This window comes from Adiantum capillus-veneris, chromosome 10 (assembly GCF_014529385.1).
Source record: "Adiantum capillus-veneris isolate H3 chromosome 10, ASM1452938v2, whole genome shotgun sequence".
Taxonomy (NCBI): domain Eukaryota; kingdom Viridiplantae; phylum Streptophyta; class Polypodiopsida; order Polypodiales; family Pteridaceae; genus Adiantum; species Adiantum capillus-veneris.
Window position 1 is genome coordinate 59,083,947 of NC_140940.1, and position 20,750 is coordinate 59,104,696.

Below are 20,750 nucleotides of genomic sequence, written 5' to 3' on the forward strand. Positions count from 1 at the left end.
TTTTAGACAATTGTACAGTCTACAAGGAGAGTGAATTCAAGGATCTTGATGATGATTCATCCTCACAACAAAGTGGAAGTAATTCCACTAAGTCAGCACAGAAAGGAGAAGTAGTTGTAATCCAGGAGCCGCTGGTGGAAGAAGTGCTAAAAATAATAATATGTATGCCAAGCCTCAGGCTAAGTAGCCAAAGTGTTGTGCAATTGAACAAAAATGGACAAACCATGTAACAGAGGAATGTTATTATAACAAGGGATATGTGAGAGAGAGACCTTATTCTCCCCAAGCTCAAGTAGCATCTCCTCAAATCCCACCGATGCCTAGGTATCAAGCAAGTAACCTACCAAGACCTGTAGGAGGTTCAAGACCACAACCAGTATTGGGGCAACAACCACCCCTACCAGGAGTAAGACCGGTCGGCATAAGGTATGCACCGACGGTAAAGGAACCAGAAGAGAAGGCTTTGGTCCCCATGCATGCATATTACAAAGATCCCAATGGATATGCAGCAAATCCTATCTATTATCCACCTAAAGAACCTAAGACGCAAGAACCTTGGAGCATTATTGGAAGTACGGGACCACCAACAGCTGCCTTGGCTGCAGGAGAAGGAAGATACAGCTTGGATGAACAAACACTGTTGTTCATAGCCAATGGAGGCATGGGCGGGCAGAGGCATGCTTACCAACATAGAGGACCTCAAGGAGCACCTCAACAACCTAAGAGACCCTACTACAAGTGTGGCAAATATCACTGGCTAAGGGACTGTCCTCACGATGAAATCATTAGAGTCAATGTATATTGCACCGAATGTGGAATTACTCACTTGATTCCTGAATGCCCTAAGAACCCGAGCAAAGGAACAAAAACTACTTTAAACATGCTGGAAGCAGTGCCATCTAGTGGGCGGTCAGAAAATGAAACAGTAATACTTGTTCAGGTAGTCACACGAGCACAAGTTCAAAGAAGGACAAACGAACCCATAATTGAAGAGCCAAAGACCGATGCCCCTAGTGTAGAAATAAAAAATCAATGAAGCACTTGGAAAGCTAGAAAGGCTCGTAAAAAGTCAGGAAGGGCCACGAGAGCAAACGGCTCTATCCGAGGAGCAAAAACACACAAAGGATAGATTGGAGCGATTAGAGGATCTAGCTAGTTTAAGTTCGCACACTGCTGCAACCATAGGGCACAAGGAAATAGTGGAACCCAAAAGTGTAGGATCGGGAGGATCAGTACTGGTAGAAAAAGTAAATGAGCATCTTGACGCACTTTTAAAAGCATACGAAGCCAGACTCAAAAACAACCAAAACCAAGAGCAAATATGGATGACTTATCCATATGCGGAACTAGAAAAACAGAGGTTGGAAATGTGTCAGAAGATGATTGAAACAGCCCAATCCTTGATAGAAAACCCACCTAGTAAACCTGCAAGTTGGCACAAGGTGCCAGCTCCAACCCCTATCACACCAACTCTAGAGAAACAAGAAGACACAAAAGAGGGACTCACGACTGCCTCGGAGTCTAATCAGGGACCTATCATAGTGTCAAATACAGCAAATGAGACATTTGATGGTTTCCAACCCAAAACATCGGTGGGGATGGGTAAAGAGTGTGACAGTCTAGATGACCTGTGGAAGCAAATCCGGGAAGCAAATGAAGCTAATGGGGTAAAATACCAACTAAATCGCGCTGAGAAGGAGAAAAAATGAGATCTTACCTCCCATTGAAGAATTTGAGGCAAGATCACAAATGAACTTTGATATGCATTCACAAGAGGGGGACCAGGGGTCAATTAGCTCGGGGCACAGCCAACCTCACTCGCTAAAAACTCTACCCTCTTACCTAGGGGAGTATGAAGCTAAGTCTGAAGTGAGAGCAAACCCATCTCAAAGACTTTCTCCCAATAGATTAATGGATTCACAAGGGTTGATTGAGTTATTGTCCACCCCTGTGGCATGCACAATCACGTTAGCCGAACTCTTGAGGTTACAACCAAACATGTGGACCACCGTAGGAAAATGCTTAGAAAAATTTGGAGTAAAAGACCCTACCTCGAGGATTCAAGAAGGGATCAAAGAATTGGACAAGCCTCAACTGAACACTAGGCATGTACCTTTAAACAAGGTTGGAGAATATTGTGATGGAGAAGATGGAAATACCACACTACCAGTAGAATTCCAGGGAGTAGTATCCAAGGCTATTCTCGACAGTGGAGCGGGAGTCGCTATCGCCACCAAAGAAATCTAGAAAAAATGGGGAAAACCGACTTTGAGAGAAACCAGAATGAAATTACAACTGGCAGATGGGTTCATGGAAAAGCCTCTAGGACTTTTAGAAAAAACAAATGTCACCTCTTGCGGAATCGAGTATGAGAATACATTTGCAATAGTTGATTTTGGCAAAAAGAACAATTACGAGATCATCTTGGGAAGACCGTTCATGAAACAATTAAAGATGGTACAGGATTGGGGTTATAACCACATATATCTCAGGCGTGAGGAGACTACAACCAAAATATACCTCAAAAACCATAGTTACAAAGATGTGAACCAGACACCAGTGGAAGAGTTTGATTCGGCTATATTGGTAGGGTCCGAACTCCCAGCATGGGTATGGCAGAAAAAAGAGCTATGGATGTGGGGAGCTTCACATTGTGGGATCTTGAAAAGAGAGGAATGCATCTTAGAAAGAGAAAGATCTATTGAAGACAAGGATTATATTCCAGAACCTTTTTTCAAAGATGCATTAGAACCTATGGAATGGGAACACATACTAGCAACGTTGGACGTTTGTACCATTACAGATAGTCCAATGACAAAATTTTGTGATAAAGACGGCTATGATGTGCTACCCTATTACATGGTAAACCTTGTACCAGTAGGAGATGAGAATGTAGACTCACCAAAACAAGAAGAGTTTTATGACTCCTCTGAGCATTTGGAATTAACTAACGATACAGATAATGAGTGTTCAGACAGCACAAGCAAGAGTAGGGAAACAACCGCAGATATCAAGTTTTATGATTTTGCAAATCAACACCCTAGACACCAGGAACGCTATAGAAAAAAAGAGCAGAAAACAAGATTAGAGAAAACCCGATGCACACGATAAAAGACAAAACGCACTATCTAATGCTAGTCAAGGCAGAGGATTGTGTAAAAGACAAAATATCAGGGAGATTCTCAAGAGTTCGAGGGATAAGGACACATGAGGACATAAAACAAGCACGGAAAACTAAAACGAAAACAAATTCAAGAAAAGCTCAACAATCAAAACGTGGAAAGACAAAAGATCCAGAGCCGACCAAAATGGAGTGTAAAAAGAAATACCAAGAACTTAAACGGACTTTACGAGAGGTATGGATTACTGAGGTAGAAAGTAAAGGTAAGGAGGATTCAGAAAAGAAAACATGGATTTACCATCCCACTATCGAAAATTCACCATCCAAGACAAAAAAATCATAATGACACCACCAATAAGGGAAAGAATAAACCAAGAATCTTATGATGGGCCGAAAAATGAAAAACAAGTTGACCTCGTGGCGCCAGGCGAAGAGCCTCAGCCTGTCTATATAGCAACTTATTTAGGGCCTGAAGAAGAAGAAATGCTAACACAACTTCTCAAGAAGTATAAAGATGTGTTTGCATGGTCTTACAAATACTTCGAGGGAGTTGATCCATCGATATGCCAACATACAATTTCGTTAAAAACAGATGCCAAATTAAGCAAACAGCATCCTTACACATATAATGACACATTTTCTAAACGAATTAAAGAAGAGATTGACAAGCTGAAGGATGCCAAATTCATCTATGAAATCGAGCATACAGATTGGGTGTCACCCATTGTGGTTGTCCCGAAAAAGAACATAAAGTTACGCGCGCGCGTGTGTGTGTGTGTGTAAACCTCAAAAAGATAAACGCAGCAACAACAAGGGATAATTATCCCCTGCCAATCACAGAACATGTGCTTGAGAGGGTAGCGGAAAAACAGGCCTACTCATTTCTGGATGGGTTTTTGGGTACAACAAATTGGCAATTGCAATAGAGGATCAACACAAAACTGCATTTGCCACAGAATGGGAAATATATGCGTATAGAGTTATGCCTTTTGGCCTAACCAATGCCCCAGCCACCTTCCAAAGGTTAATGACTCATGCATTCAAAGAATACCTAAGAATATTCTTAGAAATATATATGGATGATCTTTGTGTCCACTCTCTTATTTGGGAAGAACACATTGACCATTTACAAAAGGTATTTGAGAAGTGCAGAACATATCGAATCTGTCTCAACCGAAAAAAGTGCATTTTTATGGTAAGACAAGGATGCATCTTAGGCCATATTGTCTCAAGAAATGGCATAACCACTGACCTACACAAAATTAGAGTCATAGCAGACTTGCCTAGGCCTACTAATGCCAAACAAGTACAATCTTTCATGGGACACTGCGGATATTATCGAAGATTCATATATATGTATGCGGTCATTGCACAACCACTATATTTCTTAATAGTCAGTTTTGACTAGACTAAGGAGTGTGAAACTTCATTCAAAAAGCTTAAGGAAACCCTTGTATCAACACCTGTACTTAAAGCACCAGATTGGGAAAAGATATTCCATGTTCACATTGCCTCTGCATACGCAATTGGGAGTATTCTGGCTCAACTTGGAGACGGAACAATGGATTTCCCAGTTTGTTATACGAGCCGACAACTAAATAGTGCAGAAAAGAACTATACCACCATTGAAAGAGAGGTATTATGAATGATATATGTTGTAAAGAAATTTCGGCATTATCTCCTTGCAAACAAATTTGTGTTCTTCACAGATCACCAAGCTCTTCTATATCTAGTAAATAAACCATGCAATACTGGGAGAATTGTACGTTGGTTTATTATATTGCTAGAGTTTGACTTCATAGTGGTAGTAAAAAAAGGTAAAACGCATCTACGAGCGGATCATTTTTCAAGGCTACAAAACGGGGAAGCTCTTGAAGGAGTCGATGATTACATACCTGATGCTTATCTTTTCAATATTGAAATGATATCCAAATGGTCAGAAAATTATTAGCATTCTTTCCTTTGGAGATAGATTTGATAAAAAGGAAGAGGGATCCAAACAACAAACATTTCGACAAACAAAAAACTTTCAATTGATTGTGGGACGACTATACCATCTAGGCTCGGACAAAATTCTATGATTATGCATAAATCTAGAGAAGTTCGAGTGTTATCTTGAGGAATCACACATCCAAGACTGTGCATTTCATTGTTCAACAATGAAAATACACCAAAGATTGAAACACTTAGGAGTATATTGGCCAACTATGTATGCTGACATACATGCTTATGTTAATAAATGTATTATATGTAGTACCAAACGACCAGTGGATCACGCGACATTGTTTCAGGTAACCATTGCACCTGCATAGATTCAATATATCATTGATTTCTTAACAACAAGGATATTTTTGAAAACATAACAAAAGCACGACAAAGGGCTATAGAGTTGGAGGCTCGAGACTTTAATTTAATTGAAAATCAACTCTACAAGCGAGGAAAGGACAATCAACTTAGAATTTGTGCAAGTGAAAGTGAATACCTGTTGATTCTAGAACACGCACATGGAGGAATAAGTGGAGGCCATTTTTCAAGCAATAATACGGCAAAAATCATCTGAACCGCAGTGATATGGTAGCCTACATTGCACATGGATGCTGAGGAACTTGTAAAGCGTTGTGACGCATGTCAGCGCACTAACGTGCCGATAAAAAGAGATGAGATTCCACTACGGCCAATGATTGGAGCACGGGCATTTGCAAAATGGAGAATTGATTTTGTGGGGCCTATTTCACCCCTTGCGTATCACACCCATACCCAATATATCATCGTGGCTACCTATCTGACAAAATGGGTTGAAGCCAAAGCGACACAAAAATCAGATGCAAGGACCAGTGCACAATTTTTGTATGAGAATTTCTTTGTAAGATACGGATTACCAATAGAAATTGTCAGTGATCGAGGAACACATTTTCTTCATGAAGTCATTCAATACCTGCTAGAGGAATTCATGGTCATACATAAAAAATATGCTCCATAACATCCGCAAGCAAATGGACAAACTGAGGCCACAAATAAAACCCTATGTACAGAATCAAGGACAGACTGGGATCAACGATTACTCTCAACACTATGGGCATATAGGGTAGCTTATAAAACATCGATTGGAACAACATTTTACAACATGGTGTTTGGTCTAAACGCTATATTACCCATAGAGTTTTTTATTCCAACTCTACGAGTGGCGAAACACTTAGAATGGACATGCCATGAACCCTCTTCAAGAATAGATGATCTTGAAAAGCTAGATGAACTTCAATTGAGATCTGTAGCTTCGATCTATACTCATAAGAGAAGACAAAAGGAGTTTTTTGACAAGCATGCACACGAAAGATTTTAAAACAGGTGATTATGTACTTGTTTACACTTTGAAGCAACATGCCAAAAATTTAAAAAGCGAGGGATGGGACCCTTTGTGATTAGTGACTTATCACAAAGCGGAGCCGTCAAACTTGCGACATTGGAAGGTGAAGAAATGTCAAATTGGATTAGTGGGTGTCGGTTAAAAAAGTATCATTTACCACTAACACAAGATATGCTTCAACAAATCCATCATGAAAAACAATGGACAACGGAGAAACAAAGGGTAAAAGAAGAAGCACAAGCAGAAGCAAAAGAATGCATTGCAAAAAGAAGGCTTCTACAACAACAACAATAAATTGGATCACCACTGCAAATAAATGCTATTCGATTAACAAATTTTAATGAAGACACAGTGGATCCAATAATTGCAGTCAAAGTGGGTAGCAACCAAGTTGACTCGACGGCATTGCTTGATTCAGGAGCTTAAGCAAATCTGATTTCATTTAAATTATATAAATAGCTCAAGCTTTGAAGAACAATTCCATCCTACTCAACAAGCGCTGGAAAGCAGTACATCACATTCATTAAGCATGTTGGGCTGGACGATATTGCATGTACGAATACATCAATATGTTTATCCCCACAAGTTTAATGTGGTTGAGGATGCGAGCACACTACATCCAATGTTGTTGGGACAACCATGGCAGAAAGAGTATAATGTGTAGATAGATTGGAGTTTGAATACGATCAAAATTCAACAAGAACAAGAACACCGGGTGGTAGCCTTTGCTCAAACAACCCGGAAGAACTAGATAATGGTTCCACAATCACTTGATAAAGAGCAAAAAAGATGGGTGACACTTAACCAGCAAAAGATACCTACGAAGGATAACCAGGAAACCGTCCACCGTATTCAATCAAAAAATGAGACACCACAGGCGACAATGAGTAGATCAAGGTCAGAAATACGCAAACAACAGGTATGGGTACGGAAGGATGGAAGTGAACGAGCCTACAAACCACAATGCAATAGCAGACGACCTTCGAAAAACAAAAACAAACACCGAACAGAGTCATAAAACAGATATGGATACCGAAAAACATACTCAATTTCCAAATACATGAGACACGTATTTGGATACCCAAAGCGACGCTACAGCAACTCCCTTTAGTACAAGCAACACCAGCAGCAAGACAATCACTAAATCCGACATCGGCAAACCGATCTATGTGGGTGCCGATCAAAAGAACAGCAATAACGACCAAAAAAGAGGCCATAAACCTACAAACGCCTCCAAATCAAAGCTACAAATGGCAATCAAAAGAGAAAAATATTATGGCCACATCGGACACGACACTCCCATCCACGGAGACCACAACGGCCATATCTACAGTAGCGGCAAACCAAGCCACTTTCGCAAAGAAGACGATCAAACAACGAGCGGCATAATACAACTTTCAATTGCAATGAACATCTGCCAACCAAACCAAGAACAAACAGGAAACCTCCACGTCGAATGCCAATAAGTATCCTGCTTATTCCCTCCTCTCGCACCGCATTAATTTTACCATGCATTGACTGAGTATGCATCAGGTAGGGCCACTTTCAAGGCCGTGCATTAGCACGATTTTAACCCATGCATTGCACATACCCCAAGGAGATGCCTTGTCGTCTGGGAGGACTCCGATTAGGAGGGGGAAGGCATTTTCAATGCGAACCCGATGACAGTAAAAAGCAGCAAAAAGGGCATGTTTGACTATTTTTTAGGGGTTTACGTTTGATTGTGAAATTTTTTGGACTAACCTAAGTACATATGCTCTTATAAACCATAAATCTACAGATATATGAGGCCAAATGCCAAATTGAGGCCTATAGGTGTGTGTATATATGTAAAAATAGCCAGTTTTGAGCAAAATATTGGTAAAACAAAGAAATCTAGCCATAAAAATTACATGTGAGTGTACATAGTGTGTTCGGGTGAAGTTTTTGATTTATTTTGATTTTTGGGATTTTTCCGGGTTGACTTTGCTATTTTCCTTTTAATTTTACTAATTGTTGACATAAAAACTTCAAAAATACAAAAAGCAGGTAAAATACGAATGTAGTGGAAAAAAAAAGATGGGGATGATCAGTGACTATAAGACAACCCAGGGTACAATGTGGGTGCAATTATGAGAATGAAGCGAGAGGCGTGTTGTGGCCAGATTTTGACCGAATCGTCAAAATTCTCAGAAACTAGGCAAACGAGTCCAAATGGGGAACTTTTTGAGTCTAAACAACATTTCGCAAAAATTTAGGAGCATATGTCAAATATTATGAAAAATGGTTCGGGGGACCCCATTATAAGATTTTTCACTCCACTTAGAGCTTGTTTCTACTATTTCACTTGTGAGAGAGAGCTCTAGCCACCTAGAGCGCATAGGACTTCCAGCAGCTGATACGCCGCGCACAGGCACCCGACAGACACCAGATATGAGAGGTAGGCTCAGCACCTTATGCTCTTCGTGTATATTTGATGTTTTGTTGCCAAGACTAGCATAGAACTCCAACGGGGTTTGCAGGGTAGAGGCCTGTGAGCATAGGTAGCCACCTAACGGCTAACCCAATACCAACAAGACTTCATAGGGGGTTTACCCTAGCCTAGGAGACCAATCTTGGATGCCCAAAGGAGGCAAGAAAGCAATGGAGAAAACCCTGGCACCTCAAGCCCTGCAAGAGGCCACAAAGGGGAAAATCCGGCAAAAGTGGCCCAAATGATACCAAAACTCATGGGTAGGAGCTTCTCGATGAGCTCTACAAAGCTACATAGTCCACATGGCCATAAGGCGACCCAAAGCAGGCCTAAGCTTCAGAAATGGCATCAGAAACGCAAAGCGTCACTTGGCTCTCACAGCCAAGCGAGACGTCTGTTTGCCACCAAACTTCACGAGCGGCTTACCAAGGCCTTCAACAACCAAGTCCTATGGTGGTAGACCACTACAAATCATCGAGGGCATTCAAATGCAATCATGGGCGCTTCCAGAGTGACAAATCGCCAAACGAAGCTCAGGTGAAGCCAAAGCCAACAAGAACCACATGGCAAGGTTCCCCAAGGGTTCATGAAGCTATGCTGGTCATCATCAAGAAATTTCATCGCGGAAAAGCGCTCCAAGAGTCAGAAACCGCCTCTAAGGCTCTGAAAGCCGAGAAGGGAGTTTCTTACTAACCATTTGATTTTTTAATTGGCATAAGGTACAAAGGGGACTTTGCACATAGTAGTAGGACTTGCTCCTAAAAAATGCACAGGAGACATCCTACACGTAGTATGTCTCAAGGCCACTTTTGGGCACCCAACTGATCATTCAGCCATACACACAGCCTCTACATGTCATTTACATCTAATCCCTCAAGTTTCACTCCATTTGGACCAAGATTGACCTCTTATGCATCAAAAAACGCAAAGTCAGAGCATAGAGGCAAGAAATGGTCATAGACCTATCAGAAATGATCCAAATCAAGTGAAACTTGAACCACACACTCTTTATAACATGTCAAAGCTAAATGTGAGGTCACATCTTCAAAATCATGAAAAAGACATACTACGCGTAGTATGTCTCCAAGCTTGAAATGACCTCCATATGGATTTTTTGATCTTCATACATCTTTATCACATTCATACAAGCCCACCCACCAAGTTTCAAGCCAAATTGATCACTTTTTGGCCTCATAGCTCCATAGATGGACTTTTCAAACTATGAAACACTAGAAATGGTCTTCCTACCCTCAAAACTTATCCAAATTCAAATCTAAGACCATGGTGATGGTCCACGGGCTATGCCCTATCATACTGACAAGTTTCATGCAATTCTAAGCAAAAACACATACTACGCGTAGTATGTCTCCAGGGTCATATTGACCTACTGAGCAAAGTTTGACATCATGAATGTGATCAACATGCTACAAGAAGCCTACATATTAAGTTTCAAGTCATTTGGATAAAATTTTCTCATCATTACAAGACAGCCTACTCATTTGTACACCAAAAGCCTAAAATAGTCCAAAATTGCACTTTTTGGTGTCCAAATCAAAATCCAAGCACATAGCTGTGATGTACAGGTCATAAGCTATCATCATGTCAAGTTTCAAGTCATTCTAATGAAAAATAAATCCTCAATGTAGGATGTCTTTAGGCTTATTTTGCAGCACAAATCTTATTGTTTTCACTTGCAGGACATCCTTAGTCCCTCTTGAGCTCATGTTTCAATTTTCAAGTCAATTGGTTAGTTAAAACTCAGTTTATCAGCTAATCTGTTAAAAAAATGCTAACTTTGGACTACTGAGTGCAACAGGATTCATGGCAACCACTAAGTCGCCAGCAAAGAAGAAAAGAATGATCAACAAGGATTACCTGGATGAGGTGGAGCCATTTATAATACCAACAGGAACCATAAAGCCCACTACCACTTGGGTACAAAGCAACTTACTTGAAGCAAACGACCTCAGAATATACCAAGGCATGTTCAAATACCCAGAGGGCAATGCCATAGAGCTGTCAATGATACCATAGGAACTCAATGAGTTCACGAGAAGGCCAGAGATAATGTCTATCTTGGAAAAGTTAGACTTACACAATTATTTTGAGGCTTTGCCAACAGGAATTGACATTCAGAGAGTCTCGAATTCGTCACAACAATAAAGGATAATGGCATAGCCAAGGTGACAGATCTGCAAGGAAAGAACAAAATGATTGTGATCATGCTAGAGGTGGTTGCGAGTGCCTTGAACCTCTCTAATGCAGGAGACAGTGTCAACAAGAGGCGAGACGAGGTGAAGGTTTACAAGGGAACCAAGAAGAACTACACCTTCGAGGATATTGCGGATTCAATGGTGGCAACCATGTGCCAACTATACAACCAATATTTCCATATCTTCACCAAGAGGCCTCAAAAGTACATTGTGCCACCTGCAGCAATTGGAACAACATTCACATGGGAAATGAAGACAAGCCGCCCAAGAGAGATAGATTATGCGATAAACCTGCAGTACCACATTGTGAGGATGGGAACCAAGAATCCTACATTTATTGCAGCAGGGGAGATGCTCACCAAGGTAATATATGAAGCTCTAAATGCTAAAGGCCAGTGGCCTCTTCCTCCATCACAGAATGAGTGGTTGAAGCTGACAGAAGACAAGGAAGAGGAGCAACCTACAGCTCCTAGGGTGGCCACCAGACTGAAAAGAAGGTTAGAGACAGTAGAGGAAGAGCCACCTCAGCCAAAGAAAGGAAAGAAAGCTACCATTCAGATGCCAGCAAAAGAGACTAAATCCCAGAAGGCCGCTCGGCTAGAGAGGCTGATGGAGGGTTTCAGAGCCGAAAGAATGCTTAAAGGAGATCTAAGCAAATTATGAAAGCCCTCACTTGAGGCCATGTCTGGATCTTCTTGAAGGACTAATAGGGATCGCTTCGAAGATTATATAAAGAATTTCAAGATCCTAGATGCAACGGCCGAGAATATTCCAATTATACCTTTTACCGAAGAAGAAGTTGATGATGCGAGGTGGCAGCTGTTAGAAGAGCAGGAAAGTGTAGAGCGAGAGAGGAAAACAAAGGCTGATCGGGACTTCAAAAAGAAGAAATCAACCCCACCATCAAGCTGCGAGTCCAATCCTCCACCATCACCACCTCCTCCTCAACCTCTACAGACTGAGGAGTTGATTAAATCTGAAAAGCCGCAAGACTCCAAGAAAGAAGAGGACAAAGAGAAAGATTAGAAGGAAGAGTTTGAACCAGAGCCTAAGAAGCAAGATCCGAAAGCAAAAAACTATAGAATATTCCTAGATCTACTAGCTGTTGGATACACCCGAGAAGAGGCAGCTCGTATAGCTTTTCAACTGTCAACCCCTAAACCAGAAGAATACATGTTGAGCCCTCGTTTGGTGGAGCTAAAGGAGATTGCAATAGATACAATGGATTTGCAACCACAAGCCGAAGATTGGGAAGAAGTGATGCAAAGACTGCAAGGATTAAGAGCCAGATCAGTGGCCAAAGATAATGAGTATGAAGGGCTGAAGTTGAGTGAAGTAAAGGTGAAAGTTGAAGTGGAAACACTTTAGAAGCAAAGTCAAGAGAAAATGCACAGCCAAGCACAGCTGCAAGCTGAACTAGAAGCAACACTAAAGAAATGTCAAGAGTTAGAAAGTCAAAACCGAGAAACCACTCAGAAGCCAATGAACTCTGAAGAAGAGTACCAAAAAATCAGCAATGCTCTGACTGAAGCCGAAAAGAAAAGGGATGGGCTCACCCTACAGCTTGCGAAAGAATCAAAAGAGGTTGAGAGCTTGAGGGAGGCCAAAGACAAAGTTGAAATATCACATGAGGCTAGCCAAGATGAGGTGATCGACCTAAAGGATCAAATCAAAGTGAAAGATCAAACAATTCAAAGGTTGAGAGTGTCTCCAGGCAGAGCAAGAGCTGCAGCTACAACTAGTACTAGCCAAGATAAAGACGTGTTTGAAGAACAAATGATAGAACTTCAAAAATAGCTGACGCTTGAAAAGAGACAGAGAGTAATGCTAGCAGAGGGATCAATGGTGGTACAAGGCAGGTTAGAAGATGATAACAAATCATTGAAAGCAAAATTGGATAGGCTTCAGAAAAGACTAGAAGATGACACAAAGACACTGCAGACAGAGAATGATGAGGTAAGGCAGAAGCTAGAGAAAGATAATAGAGTCAATGCAGAACTTAATGACCTATTAGTAGCTATGACAAAACAAGCTTAGTTAGCAAAAGACGACTTACAGAAGCAGCTGGACAAACTTAAGAGCCAACAAAGTGAAGAACCTCAACAAAGTCATGGGCCGGCTGCTATGGAAGGAATTGATATAGATAATGTGTCAGATCCCGTGGACACAACAATACAAGAGGACATTCCTGTGGGACCCTTACAAGAGCCTTGGGATCTGACACAAGAATAAGAAGACGATCTACAAAAAGCAATAGAAGCAGCCATAAAAGACACTGACAAAGAAGCAATGTTGTGGGAGCAGAGGGTATTGAAGTCCATGACCATTCAGAGATTAGATTCAAATGTCGTTTGACATGAATGGCTACAACCCTCTCTCCCCTATCCTCTTCTAAAATATGAGGCTGCTACACTCAACAAGAGGATTAAAGAGGAGCCTATAGTGCCACTGTACCATGAAGACATCACCAAACCAGAAGGTGTTAAGCTCATTGCGGACTCTCAACCAAAATGGAGGAAGGCATGGCTCACTAAATACCCACAGTATTTAGTACATTTGGTAGAGGCGCCAAAAATGATCAGAGATGACCTTAGCTTTTGCCCTCTACCAAGGATGAGGACATGGAAGGAACATGAACTGTTGAAGAGAAGCCACCCCACGTGGCTCAACTACCGGAAGCTGCCAGGCTTGAAGGCAGGTGAGAGAATGAGTGAGCAATACATGGTGAAAACCCTAACGGGTGCCATTAAATTGTTCATTGGATTGCCTGACCTCTCTTGCATTATGATTAGAAAGATATGTAAAACACTTCTGGCAGTCTTTGAGATCTTCAAACCTGGACAAGCAATAGACAACAAATTATTCTTCCAGGACACTTATAGATGTGCTTATGACCTGTCTGCTCAACCTTCACATGAGGTGATACATGCCCTCTAATCTCCAAGACTTTGAAGAAGCCTTCTACACCAGCTTCTTCACCATCGAGCCCAATATTAGTGGCCCAGCATGCACGGTATGAGTCCGTTTTGAAGATGCACGACATCCTCCACTGAAGCAGCGGCTCTACTGTCATGTGGGGGACGACATGTGCTAGTAGCGGGGGAGTGTTAGCTGAAGACGGGCGGCCACACTCAACTGAAGACTAACGAAATGATAAAAGAAGAAAATCCTATGTAGTCATTCCCTGATTAAGAAAACCCGTAATTTCACTTGTAAATACTTGGGGCTTGCAGAAGTTTCCAATTTTGTATATCAATTTTGCCATTAGACTAAGTAGGATTTGACTTTGGAACATAAGTTTTTGTATTTGGAAGGTATATATACCAAATTCTAACCTTAATGAAAAAAACCCCCTTTGTTCATTCTATGAAGTGTTTGTGAGAAGCATATTCTGTGTACGAGAGAGAGTGAGAGCTTATGTTGATGCTAAGTGCACACTAGTGGTCGGAATCGAGTACAGAGAAGTGCAGCGTGTTGCCCCCGGAGAGAGCTACACGCCAATACCCACACTGTGTGTGTACGGCCCGGCTTCGCAAGATTGATCCGCAAGCTATTTCTAGGGATTCGGTAAGCAAACAGTGCCTGTTTTTGCATTTCAGCATATCCACACGTTCATATTGAGTAGAGCTACATATCAGGCACCTTAGTTTTCAGAAACATCGACCTGCAAAAACGTGTCAAACATCCTACGTGATTCTGCACTGGGTGTTTATGGGTAGGGTTTTGGGTCACGGACCTTAGGGAGAGATGCCTATTGGTGTTAATAGGATATCCCTCAAGTTTCGTAGCGTTTTGAGAATGTCTAATGGGTATTTGGCCCATGGAAGCATTGTAAGAAATCTCCTCCTATGCACAATAGTAGGCTGTAACTTAGACATTGGATAGAGACCTCTGTAGGAAGTAGTCAATAGTCGGTCGAGTGTAGTTGACAACCTATGCTTGCTTCCACGCGCCTGCGGGTCGAGCTTCATCCTTAGCTGACAATTCTTGTTAGGTGACTTCTCGTTGTGCTAATGTCCTTCGTGGCGTATCCGCCAACAGAACCCTAATATTTTCATAACTCTACTCTTAGATATGAAAAGTTTTATAATTACACAATGTAGCAGATACGGACCTTCATCTTTAGAATCTTGCTAGCTTACCCAATTTGTAGTTTTGACTTGGTAGCACTTTTGTCAACTCTAAGTAGAGCAAGGGAAAGATGTCCTTCTTATTATATAGGCAGTTATGATGTGCACTACTACCATGTCTTTCTTATAAAAAAAGATGTAAGGATAGAAGCAAGTAAGACAATTGAGTAGAGACATTGAATCCAATTGTGTTCCTATCATTGAAACCAATTCTAGAACCCACTCCATTTTTAGAATAAGTTTTATTATTACATTGACTCTCTTAGCTTTCATCTCTTCACACCATGCTAACTTATCTCATCTCTACAATCAAGCTTGGTAAAAGGAGGACTCTCTCTTTCTGTGTGTGTGTGTGGGTGTGTGTGTGTGTGTGTGTGTGTGTGTGTGTGTGTGTGTATAGATAGATACACACACACATGCCCACCCCAATAGAAATAGAGGACTCCTAAGTTTGTTGAGCAAGGGCTAACACCTCATGAAAACTAATGTCTATGAGAAACTCCAAATCTTGGTATCAAAGAATGCTTTAAAACATCTATTAAAAGGTTGTGTCATGCATTAATTTCAAAAATGTGATAGACTATACATGTAGGAATAGAGTATTGAAAGTGTTTCACTTGAAAGACAAGATAGCCCTATGAGAATAGAGACGATGTTTTCTTGGCCGCAGCAACGCGCGAGTCACATACTAGTATACATATGAAATACAAAGAAGATAACGGTGTGAGCGGGATGAAAACACACACAGCGCCTCTATAAAGACCCGACACACACTCTTGGAAAGATACACACACATAGTATGGGGCACCACTCGGCTTACACAACCACCTGGCCGAGACAAGAAACACACCTATGGAGTGAGAGGAGAGAGACTATCCACTTGCCCACTCCACACAGAGACACACACATACACACATACACCCAAAAATTCAGCTCAAAAGAGGAGAATTTCTGATGTTTAGATACAAATGAGCTTGGGCCAACACCAATGGGGCAAATAGCTCACACAATATGGGTAAAAGATACCAGATACAATCACAAATTAGAGCGGAAGCTTCGCTCATAAGAGAAACTTACACAGCAAAAAAAACAAAAAAAGAGTGAGGAATTTGGAAAAATGGACAGCTCCATTGCGTCCGGAACGGCCCAAAACCCCAGTCTACAATGTCAAAGTGCTCAAATCCGACCTCGGATGAGCAGTTTACAGCCAAAACAGACTCCAAAAACCCCAAAAACACACCTGCGGCTGTTCCTCCTCTCTTCTCCATATTTTTTCTGGTCTTCTCTCTCTTTTCTCAGTTCCCACACTTAGCTTTATTAGTTGGGCACCCGTGGCCTTTTAGATGACCTCAAACGGACCCCGAACGGGCCAAAAACTGACCTCGCAGTGCATAGTTGTCACCTTTTTGCATCATCCGCATACCTGGCAGTCAGTTCTTCCAAATAATGCATCCCGAAACCACATGAACTGACCCCAAAAAGTGGTCCTCATGATGACCTTTCTGCAGAAGCTTCACAAGAAAACGCCCACGTCGTGTCCATACTTCTCCGCGTGCAAGTATTGACCCCGTTCGACCTCCTGACGCCACTCAATGCCATCTGACGCACCTGCTTACCTCATGTCGTCGGCCCGCGGATAGCTTCCTCGAGAAGTTTTACGCGCTACCAACTCCTCCTTATTGTAGAAAAAACACACTGGTACTGATAATAGTGAAAATCGCTGCTCTATGTACACCCTATCCTACCTGTACACACGTGGGCCCCACGTAACCACCCTGCTATGGAAATTGGGTAATCCTTTATTCGATGCACCATGCATGTGTATGTACATATGCACAATCCCTTGCTCAAGAAAACTCCTGACATAATTTGCCCATCCCCTAGCCTGCTAGATCATTCATGATCAGCAGCAGCAAAGAGATATGAGACTCGCCGCATCACGGGTCTCCTCATCCCTCACAGACATCACTTGCTCCACAGACAGGTCATCCTGCTCCACCATCATCAATCTAGCATGATACAATTTAAGACACAATCCATTTACCCTTGACTAATGTAGAACCCCATCCAGGTTAGCCAACTGATATGTACCATTCGAGAAACACTCCACTACCTTGAAAGGGCCTTCCCACTTAATTTGAAACTTCTTTTGGAAGGTGTTGTCCAGCTTACTGTTGTAGAGCAAAACCAATTCATGCTTCTTGATAACCTTACTTTTGACCTTTTCATTTATTTTTGCCAAAGCCCTATCTTGCATCTGCCCATAATGTTCCAATGCACTCATCCTATCCAACTGAACCTCTTGTAGTTGTAAGAGCCTCTCTTCGAATGCATCACTAGGCAGCCCAAGCAACTTCTCTAACATCTTGACCGCAGGAAACTCTACTTCCACAGGCAATAGTGCTTCCTTTCCATACACCAAATGAAATGGAGTAAACCCTGTACCTGTCTTCACCGAAGTACGGTAAGCCCATAATGCACTAGGCAATTCCAAATCCCAATTCTTTCCTTGGTGCTCTATCACTTTAGAAAGAATTTGTACCAACTCACCATTGAATCTTTCATTTAAGCCATTACACTGAGGGTAATAAGGAGTGGTATGCTGATGCCTAATCTTCATCTTTGTACATAAAAAAATCTAGCAATTTAGCTCTAAAGCCAGGCCCCTTATCTGAAAGTAGCTCTAGTGGCACCCCAAACTTGCAACATATTTCATCATACACAAATTTTGCCACATCCTTTGCAGTGATCTATTTTACTACTATAGCCTCTGCCCATCTAGAGAGATACTCTACTACAGTCAAAATATAGCTTTTGCCCCTGCTTGTGATAGGTAACGGGCCTATTGCATCAATCCCCCACTTTTCAAACACATCAAACGCCATAATGGTTTTTCGTAGCTCTGGCTTCAACACTCTCTTCCCAAATCCGGATTTAGTTGTCCTCCACATTCATCATATCGAGCCAATACCATCTGCAGCTTCTCATGGTGTTCATCCCTACTGCTATAAACACAGAAGTCATCCATAAAAGCTTTAACACAACTACCAATGAATGGTTCCAACACCCAATTTGCTCTCTCTTGATAGAAGGAAGGTCCATTTGACAACCCAAATGGCAATACTGTGTAGCAATAGCAGCCCCATGGCATAATAAAAGTGTTCTTTGTGCGGTCTTTAAGAGCAATCTTCAATTGAAAATAGCCTGAAAAACCATCACACACACTGTACCTCTCATAACCTGCCACTGAATCCAAGATCTGATCGATGAATGGAAGAGGATATGGGTTCTTTTTAGTGGCTGCGTTTAAGGGTTTAAAATCTACACAAATTCTCCACTTCCCATCCTTCTTTGGACTGACTACAACTGGACTCACCCATTCTGTGGTCTCCACAGGGACTATGAACCCTGCCTTCAACAACTTGTCCACCTCTTCTCGCAAGGCTTCCATTTGCTCTTGACCCATCCTTCTTAGCCTTTGTCTCACTGGCTTAGCACCTTCTTTCAGCTCTATATTCATCTCTTCGCCCTTGAACCCTCTGATCTCTTCATATGAAGTAATGAACAAATCAGGACTAGCCAGCATGTGCAAATATATATCCTTCTCCATAGCTGAGAGGTCTCCACTGATCATTTGTGTCATCAATTCCTACTTCTTTGACAACTCAACCTTAGCTTGCATCAGCCCTTCAATCACTTCATAAGGCCCTTCACTTTCATCTTCAACCTCATTCGCAAATGCAACTAAACCAAACTCGTGGATTTCTTTGTCCATCAAAAGAAATGCATCATCAGCATTCTCATCACTGCTTGTAGTGCTATCACTGTCCTCATCTGTCACCGTGGAAGAGTCTTCATCACTAGACTCATCCTCATCTTCATAAAGCCCCTCTAATCGTTTCCTTGTGTCCATATTATAAAGCTTCTTGGTACCTGTCTTTCCATAGAGGCTAATTGTACCATGTCGCCAATCTTGAACAGCTCCCACTGCACATAACCATGGTCTGCCCAGTATAATAGGATATGCTCCCAACCCTGCTGACATCACATGAAAATCAACCACTTCCTTTGCATCATATGCCTCCACTTCTAAGCTCTTTACAACACCCAAGCATTTTACTTTTTGATGGTTTGCCAATCTGATCCGAAAACCTAACACCCCAGCCACTGTGAGACCCATTTTCTCAACGCATGAGTGTGTTATGACGCATATTTGGGCTCTGCAAACCTCCCTCGACCTCGATTATTTCCCACTTGACCTAGCATGTTTAGGCTGAGATTCTTCATCAAATCTACCACTTGCCTCATGTCTTGCCTTAGCCCATCATCTTGCACCTATGTAGTGACCACTACTGGCATAACCTGAGTAGTAACGGGAACCACTGGTTCATGATGAACCCCTAACATGCGACCTTGTAAAGACTCTAGAGGATGAAAATCAGACCTCATGGGCAAAGACTCCACCCCTAACTGGCTCATTTTCCTCAACTTCCACTCTTTGTTCCTTGCTACCTCTAGTGCAGCTTCATATGTCCTAGGCTTCTTTAGCTCCACTCTCCAACGTATATTCTCCCAAAGACCAGCCAAGAACCTGTCCTTCTTCATCATGTCAGGTGGGGGTACTTGTGGTGTTAAGGCCTTGCACATCCACTCCCATGCCAATGAGAACTTACGTATGTACGCAACTACTGGCTCACCTTCCTTTTGCACTAAAGCCTGTACTTCTTGCCACACTTTGTCAGGATCTTCTATCTTCACAAACTCCACTTCCAACCCATGCCGTAGATTGTCCCAACTCAATCTTACAGGTGGATCAGCCACATGCAACTCCTCTTCAAATGCTTTAGACCAAACTCGTGCATCACTCTTCAAACAAATTTGGAGAAAACGTAACATTTGGGCAGGGTCATGAATCTGGTTGCCAATACAGGCAACCTCCATCTTTTCCAAAAAGTCTTCCACATCTTCATCACTTCTTCCATGAAACTCTGGATAAGAGAAAGCCATGGCTACCCAAATTATGATGCTTTGAGAACCCCTTTGAACACACGTGCAAGAATCCAAAACTTCTGACTGACTCAATTCCCACAAACTTCAATGGAGCTCAACTTTAGATAAGGACAAACACATGCACATCAAATGAGTTTTCATAGTTAATCATCAGAATTACAACAAGCAAAGGATATTCCAGGATCTCTCTTAATCTTCTTGGCCCGAACATAAAGACTATGCGCTGCTGGAAAAAAATCTTCCTGGACACATGAACATTTATCTGGATTCTCTGAGTTAAATGAAAAGGAGTGAATTGAGGGCCATTTTGATCATCCATTAAAGCCAACCATGAAGCTCCCAAGAAGGCACACCTAACTTAACCTCTGATTTTGCCAAAATTTCAGCAGCATAACAACATAAATGGCTCAAAAGACCAAGAAACCAGCCATCATAACTTGGAAAATTTTTGACAGAGTTT